Source organism: Tupaia chinensis, unplaced genomic scaffold (assembly GCF_000334495.1).
Source record: "Tupaia chinensis unplaced genomic scaffold, TupChi_1.0 Scaffold144150_1, whole genome shotgun sequence".
NCBI lineage: Eukaryota > Metazoa > Chordata > Mammalia > Scandentia > Tupaiidae > Tupaia > Tupaia belangeri.
This window is the reverse complement of record NW_006204006.1, coordinates 553,005-561,662: the sequence shown is the minus strand read 5'-3', so window position 1 is coordinate 561,662 and position 8,658 is coordinate 553,005. Positions and strand designations below refer to the sequence as shown.

General features: G+C 42.0%; 1 pseudogene; it reads right to left on the bottom strand.

Moving 5' to 3' along the window:
* Positions 1–420: 420 nt before the first annotated feature.
* Positions 421–8,658, bottom strand: part of LOC102473127 (coiled-coil domain-containing protein 160-like) — a 20,110-nt pseudogene continuing 11,872 nt past the window's right edge.

Genomic DNA, 8,658 nt, shown 5'->3' with positions numbered 1-8,658 from the left:
TCTTTCTTTCTTTCTTTCTCTTTCTTTCTTTCTTTCTTTCTTTCTTTCTTTCTTTCTTTCTTTCTTTCTTTCTTTCTTTCTTTCTTTCTTTTGATTTTTGGAGAGGCTTTTGCTATAGGGCACATGCACTCACCAGAAGGACAGAGACAGAGAGACAGAAAGTGAGAAATCACCCCCCAGGAGGGGATAGTCATGCTGCAATCCCTTCTCTTTCATTCTCCTCTTGGTATCTTGGGCACGCACGCACATGCGCCCGGCGTGAGTTTTAAGCCACCGGGTCTGGGACTTGAACCGCAGTTGATGACATGGGAGTCCAGCGACATAGCCATTATGCCAACTGCTGGTCCCATAAATTAAATAAATAATTCTTTAAAAAAAACAAAAACAAAAACAACATGAGTTACAAATGGGGTTCTAAGGTTAGTACCTGTTAGAGGAATGCAGTCATTATCCCAGATAATCCAGGTTAGGTGTACAACAGTAGAGAGTAACTTTTTCTCAGAGACGGCAGCTGAGAGTGAGACCTGGAGTCTCAGGCATCCACGGTAGTTTTTGCTTTGTTTTGTTTTTGCTATAGGGCACGTGCACTTGGTGGAGACAGAGACAGAAAGAGAGGGAAAATGAGATGGCCCTGCCAAATCCCTTCTCTCCCATTCTCTCAGGATTTGGGCATACACTGTGACTAGTGTGTTTTTCAAGCAGCTAATTCCAGGACACGAACTGTGCAGTTGGCCATGTATGCTCCAGCCACCTTAACCTCAATGCCATCTGTTGGCCCATCCACAGCAGTTTTTCCCTGCCAGCTAAGTATGTGGTGAGGCAAAAGACCCCAGAATAGCCAACACAACATGGAAAGAGAAGAACAAAGTTGGAAGACTAATAGTACCTGACTCCAAGACTCACTATAAAGCTACAGTAATGAAGAAAGTGTGGTGTTGGTGAAACAATAGACAAACAGATCAATGTAACAGGATAGACAGTCCAGAAACAGACCCACATAAACATAGTGAACCGATCTTTGACAAAAGAGCAAAGGCAATTCAATGGAACAAAGGTGGTCTTTTCAACACATGGTGTAGGACTACTGATCGTCCACGTGCAAAAAAACGAACCTTGAAACAGACTTTATACTCTTCACAAAAATTAACTCAAACTGGGAACCAGCAGTTAGTGTAATGGCTATGTCGCTGGATTCCTATGTAGTCGACCGCGGTTCGTGTCCCGGACCCAGTGGCTTAAAACTCAAGCTGGGCGCAGGGAACCAGCAGTTAGCGTAATGGCTATGTCGCTGGACTCCCATGTAGTCGACCGCGGTTTGCGTCTTGGACCCGGTGGCTTAAATCTCACGCCGGGCGCGTGTGCGTGCGTGCCCAAGATCCCGAGAGGAGAATGGAGGAGAAGGGATTGCGGCATGACCATCCCCCTGTGGGGTGATTGCTCACTGTCTCTATGTCTCTCTGTCTGGCGAGCACACACGCCCTATAGCGAAAACCTCTCAAAAAAAAAAATTAACTCAAAGTGGTTCACAGACCTAAAGGTAAAATGGAAAAATCATAAAATTCCCAGGAGAAAACGTAGCTGTCTGCTATAGTTCATGTCTCCTCAAATTGATGTGTTGAAACCTGGTTGCTATTGTGATGATATGAAGAGGGTAGAAACTTAACATGGCTATGGTAATTAAAGGTAGGACTTTAGGAGGTAATTAGAGTTAGATAAGGTTGTCAGGGTGGGGCCCTCATGACTGAATACCGACGGCTTTGTAAGAGGGAGGGAGACCAGAGCTGACACACGCTTTTGCCCTCTCACGACATGATGCCTATCTCAGGACTTTACAGGGAGTTCCCATGTACAAGAAGTCCCTCACCAGATGTGGTCCCTCAGACCTTTGGAACTGTGACCTGAATGAACTGTTACTCTTTATAAGTTACTCAGTCTGTGATATTCGGTTATAGCAGCAAGAAAACAGACTAAAACTATGATCTTGGCTAAGGTGATGAATTTTGATACAATACTGATCAAAAGAAGTAATTGTTAGGCTGGAATGAATTAAAATGAAAAAAACTGCTATGCAAAAGATCATGTAAAAAATGACAAGACAAGTAAGACTGGGAGAAAATATTAGCAAAAGATGCATCTAATAGAGAACTGTTAACCAACATATATAAGAATTCTTAAGTACAATAATAAGAAAAGAATGTGGGCCAGAGGTGGCATGGTGGTTAGAGTGCTGGATCCCACGTGGCTGACTTCTCAGTCTGAGAACCAGACATGGTGACTTGAAAAACACTCTGAGTGTGTGTGCGCGTGCATGCCCCAAATCCTGAGAGGAGAATGGAAGAGAAGGGATTGCAGTATGGCCATCTCCCCAGGGGATGATTTCTTATTCTCCCTCTCTGTCTCTCTTACTCTTTCTCCAGCAAGTTCACATGTCCTATAACAAAAATCAAAATAATAGTAATAATAAAAAAAAATTTTGAAAAGAAAGAAAACAGGAACTTGATTTAAAAATGGGTCAAAGAGGGGGCCAGCAGGTGGTGTGGTGGTTAAGGGCCTAAACTCCCACGTGGCTGACAGTGCCGTTCGAGTCCTGGACCAGGACAGTTTGAAAATCATGCTGGGTGCATGTTTATATATGTCCAAAATCCCAAGAAGAGAATGGAGGAGAAGGGATGGTGGTGCGACCGTACCCCTGTGAGGCGATTTTTCACTTTCCCTCTCTGTCTCTCTCTCCGGCAAATGCACACGCCTTGTGGGAAAAAATCTGAAGGAAAAAAAAAAAAGCAAAAGAGAGCTGGGGGTGTTGCATGCCTGTAAACCTGCTGAGGTGGGGAGTTCAAGGCCAGCCTGGACAGCATAGTGAAATCCTGACTCTATAAACAAAACGAAATGGAAAGAAAGAAAAAGAAAAAGAAAAAGAAAAAATTTGGGCTGAAGACTTTAATAAACAACTTGCCAAAGAAGACATATAAATGATATATCTAGTATAACGATGATGCCATATCACTATATAGCTAGCTGTTAGAGTGGTCAAAATGAGCATCCCCAGCAATACCAAATGCTGGTGAGGTTGTGGAGCAGCAGGAACTCCTTTGTTGCTGGTGGGAGTGCAGAGTGCTACAGACAATTTGGAAGACAGTTTGGCAGTTTTTGATAACACTAGGTCTACTCTTTTTTTTTTTTTTTTAATGGTTTTTGCTTTAGGGCGTGTGTACTTTGCTTGCTTGAGGGAGAGAGAGAGGGAGAGACAATGAGAAGGAAAGTGAGAAATCACCCCCAGGGGGTATGGCCATGCCAAAATTCCTTCTCCTCCATTCTCCTCCTGGGATCTTGGGCACATATGTACATGCTCCAGGTCCAGGAATTGAACCATGGTCAGCCATGTGGGAGTCCAGTGACATAACCGCCACACCATCTGCTACCCCCAAACTAAACCTACTCTTTTTTTTTTTTTGAGAAGTTTTTAGTGTAGGGTGTGTGCGCTAGCCAGAAAGACAGAGAGAGACAGAGAGACAGAAAGCAAGAAATCAGCCTGGGGGTGGGTGGTGGGGGGGATGGCCATGCCGCAATCACTTCTTCATTCTCCTCTCTGGATCTCGGGCATGCACGTACATGCTCCCAGCGTGAGTTTAAGCCACTGGGTCCAGGACTAGAATCGTGGTTGACTACATGGGAGTCCAGAGAGATAGCCATTATGCCACCTGCTGGTCCCATAAACCTACTCTTACCAAATGATCTGGCAATTACTCTTCTTGGTACTTAAGCAAACGAGTTGAAAACACGTGTCCACATAAAAACCTGCACATTGAGGGGCTGGCAGGTGACATGGTGGTTAAGGGTACTGGACTCCCACATGGCTGACCATGGTTTGAGTCCTGGACCTGGCAGCTTTCTTTCTCACTTTACCTCTCTCTTTCTCTCTCACTGTCCTTCTTAGGTCAAATTAAAATAAATAAATAAAGTTAAAAAAAACAACCTGCACATAGATACTGCAGAAACGTCTTTCATAATTGCCAACACTTGGAAGTAACAAAGTGCCTTTCACTAGGTGAATGCATAAATGAACTGTGGTATATCCAGAAGAAGAATAGTATGCAGTATTAAAAAGAAATGAGCTACTGAGCCATGAAAAGACATAAAGAAATCTTAAATACAAATTACTATGTGAAATAAACTAATCTGAAAAGGCTACATACTGTATGATTCCAACTACATGGCATTCTAGAAAAGGCAAAACTTTATTATAGAGAGTAAAAAGACCAGTGGTTGTCAGGGTTTTCTTTGTTTTCCCTTCCTTCCTTCCTTCCTTCCTTCCTTCCTTTCTTTCTTTCTTTCTTTCTTTCTTTCTTTCTTTCTTTCTTTCTCTCTCTCTTTCTTTCTTTCTCTCTCTCTTTCTTTCTTTCTCTCTCTCTTTCTTTCTTTCTCTCTCTCTTTCTTTCTTTCTCTCTCTCTTTCTTTCTTTCTTTCTTTCTTTCTTTTTCTTTCTTTTTTTCCTTCCTTTCTTTTTCTTTCTTCCTCTTTTTCTTTCTTTCTTCTCTCTCTCTCTTTCTTTCTTTCTTCTTTCTTTTTGTTTCAGAGCTCACTGGGGAGAGATAGAAAGTGATAAAGCACACCCCGGAAGGGATGGCCATGCTGCAATCCCTTCTCCATGCTCCTCTTGGGATTTAGTGCATGTGTACACAGGCGCCTGGTGTGTTTTTCAAGCTGCTAGGTCTGGTACTCAAACCAAGCAGTCACGTGGGATCCAGCCTCCTTAACCACCACACCACTGGCTGGCCTGTCAGGGGTTTCTTTAGCATTTGTAGGTAATATAACTTACTAGAGTCTTCCTTCAAGTAAATTACACCACTTCATGTATAGTGTAAAAACCTTTCACCCCCAATTTTAATTTCCTTCAACTTGGCCTTTGTATTGTCACACAGTTTACTTCCATGTGTTATAAACTAAAGGATAATGTATTATTATTATTATTTGATGCTAGATTTTAAAAATTTATTTATTATCTTCAAAATCTTGCTTATATTACATTGAATCACATATAACTTTACAGTGTATTACATTTCTTTTTCCAGAAGGAATGCCATGCATGTCAGTCAATAGAGACATTAAAATGGGCATACAGGGCATATGCTTGCTGGAGAGAGAGAAAGTGAAAAATCACCCCCCAGGGGGTTGGTCACATCACAATCCCTTCTCCTTCGTTCTCCTCTCAGGATTTTGAGCATGCATGCATACACATCCAGTGTGATTTCAAGTCGCCATGGCCGGGACTTAAACCTTAGTCAACTATGTAGGAGTCCAGTGCCTTAACCACCACACTACCTGTTGGCCCACTGTGTTTTTATATTTTGCTTTAAGCAGTCAATTACCTCTCTTTGTTTCTTTCTCTTTCTTTCTTTTTTGCCTGCTTTCCTTCTTTCTTTCTTCATCTTCTTTTTTATTTTTTTATAGAAATTTTAGAAATAGGGTGCATGTGCTTGCTGAAGCGACAGAAGGCAAGCAAGAAATCACCCCCCAAGAGGATGGTCACACCACAATCCCTTCTCCTTCATTCTCCTCTCAGGATTTTGAGCACACATGTACATGTGCCCAACATGAGTTTCAGGCCATTGAGTCCAGGACCTGAACTGTGGTCAGTCATGTAGGAATCCAGTGCCTTAACCACTATGCCACCTGCTGGCCCTAGCAGTCAATTATCTTTATTTTATTTTATTTTATTTTATTTAACTTTATTTATTTATTTCAATTTGACCAGAGAGGGAGAGAGAGAGAGAGAGAGAGCGAGAGAGAGCAAGTCACCAGGTCTGGGACTTGAACCATAGTTGGTCATGTGGGAGTCCAGCACGCTTAACCACCAAACCACCTGCTGGCCCCAGCAGTCAATTATCTTTTAAAGAGATTTTTTGGAGAGATTTTTGCTATGGAACACATGTGCTCGCTGGAGAGACAGAGAGACAAAAAGCAAGAAATCACCCCCCTGGAGGGATGGCCATGCTGCGATCCTGTCTCCTACATTCTCCTTTAAGGATTTTGGGCTCACGCACACACATACCCAGCACGCGTTTCAAGCCACAGGGGCTGAGACTCAAATCGCAGTAGACTATGGGGGGAGTCCAGTGACATAATCATTCCTCCATCTGCTAGTCCCAAAGAGTTTATTTATTCATCTATCCCTACTTGACCAGAGAGGGACAGAGTGAGTGAGAGAGCAAGAGAGAAAGTGAGAAAGCAAGCCATCAGGGCCAAGACTTGAACTGCAGTCAGCCATGTGGGAATCTGGTGCCCTCAATCACCATGCCACCTGTTGGCCCCAATAGTTTTTTTTTTTTTTTTAAAGAGATATTTTTGTAATAGGGCACATGTGCTTGCTGGAGAGACAGAGATAGAAAGTGAGAAATCTCCACGGGGGGTGGGGCATGGAGGATGGCCAGTCCCTTCTTCTCCATTCTCCTCTTGGGATCTTGGACACACACACATATATGTGCCTGGCATGAGTTTTAAGTCGCCAGGTTTGGGACTCCAACCACAGTCATTTATGTGGGACTCCAACGATGTAAACTTTATTGCATCTACTGGTCCTTAGAGAGTTTTGTTTGTTTGTTTTTAATTAAGGAAAAAAGTCTTTACTCTTTAAAAAAAAAAAAACAACAAAAACCAATCATTTCCTATGTTCTTCGTTTCTTTGTGTGGATCAAAATTTTCACCTCAAATTGTTTCCTATCTCCTCAAAGTCTTCAGTTACCATTTATTGGTGCAGGCTTATTAGCGACAAACTTTTACCTTTTGTATGGGTAAGAAAGTCTTTATCTTCTACTCAGTTTTGCAAAATATCTGCTCAAAACAGAATTCCCTCAATTTTTTTCTTTTAATATTTTAGATACTTCTCCATTGTTTTGACTTGCATTGGTTTCAAGGAGAAGATGGCTATTATTCTTTCTTTCTTTCTTCTTTCTTTCTTTCTTCTTTCTTTCTTCTTTCTTTCTTTCTTTCTTTCTTTCTTTCTTTCTTTCTTTCTTTCTCTCTCTCTCTCTCTTTCTTCTTTCTTTCTTTCTTTCTTTCTTTCTCTCTCTCTCTCTTTTCTTTCTTTCTTTCTTTCTTTCTTTCTTTCTTTCTTTTTTTTCTTCCTTTTTGGAGAGGTTTTTGCTATAGGGCACGTGTGCTCGCCAGAAAGAGAGAGACAGAGAGACAGAAAGCGAGAAATTACCCCCCAGGGGGCACGACCACGCCGCAATCCCTTCTTCTCCATTCTCCTGTTGGGATTTTGGGTACGCATGCACATGCACCCAATGTAAGTTTAAGCCACTGGGTCTGGGACTCAAACCATGGTTGACTACATAGGAGTTCAGCGACGTAGCCATTATGCCATCTGCTGGCTCCGATGGCTATTATTATTATTATCTTATTCATTGTACATAATTTGTTTTTCCCCTCTAGCTACTTTTCTTTCTTTTATTTATTTATTTCTTTTTTTAAAAAAATTCTCAGTAGGGCACATGAGTTCGCAAGATATATATATATATAGAGAGAGAGAGAGAAAGAGAAAGAGGGAAAGTGAAAAATCACCCCATGGGGTGATGACCATGAAAGCAATCTCTTTTCCTCCATTGTACTCCTGGGATTTTGGGCACACACACACATGCATTGAGCATTTTTCCAAGCCTGCAGGTCTAGGACTGAACTGCGCACTCAGTTAAGTAGGATCCAGGTGCCCTAACCTCTGCACCACCTGGCTGCCCACCCTCTGTCCACTTTTAAAACTTTCTGTTAATCACTGCTTTGAAAGAGTTTTATTATGTCCCTTGGTGTTGTTTTCTTTATGTTCGTTGAATTCACTGAGCTTCTTGGAGTGTGGGTTTGTATTTTTCATAAATTTGGACATATTTTCTGTTATTGTTTCTTCATGCGATGAAGGTCCTGTGGGATGATGAGTCAGACCAGGCAGATGGTGTTCGAAATGTTGTGGAGTGGGCAGAGGCGGCATTACCATGTAGGATGATTGGGATGGGTGTGGGTAGTGAGGAAGGACAGAAAGTAAGGACAGCCAAACATATTTGTAAGCACATCTATCAGAATATACTTTAAAACCTCTGTAAGACATACGATTCTTCCATGTATTCTATTCTGTGCTGTATTCAGTTAATAAATTCATATATGTAGGTTCTTACTACATATATGTTGACTGAATAAAAACTATCTATCGTAACATTTATTTGGTCATGTAGGGTTGGACATTTAACTGTAGCTTTCACAATTAAAATAATGCTATAATGAATGTCCCCATGTGCACTTGAATATAGTTACAGTGGTGAAATTGCCTGGCTAATACCCACATACATTCTGATTTTTTTAAAAAGGCTTTTGCCATAGGGTGCATGTGCTGGCCAGAGAGACAGAGATAGAGAGAGGGAAGGTGATAAATCACCCCTTAGGGGGATGGTCAAACTGTAATTCCCTCTCCTCCACTCTCCTTCTGGGGTTTTGGGCACACATGCACATATGCCCAGTGTGGTCTCAAACCACTGGATCCAGGACTTGAACTGTGGTTGGTCATGTGGGGAGTCCAGTGCCCCAACCACCAAGCTACTTACTGGCCCCACATTCTGATTTTTAATAGTGTACTGGATTTCTTTTTTTGCCCTTTCTGATCTGCTCGCCACCTTT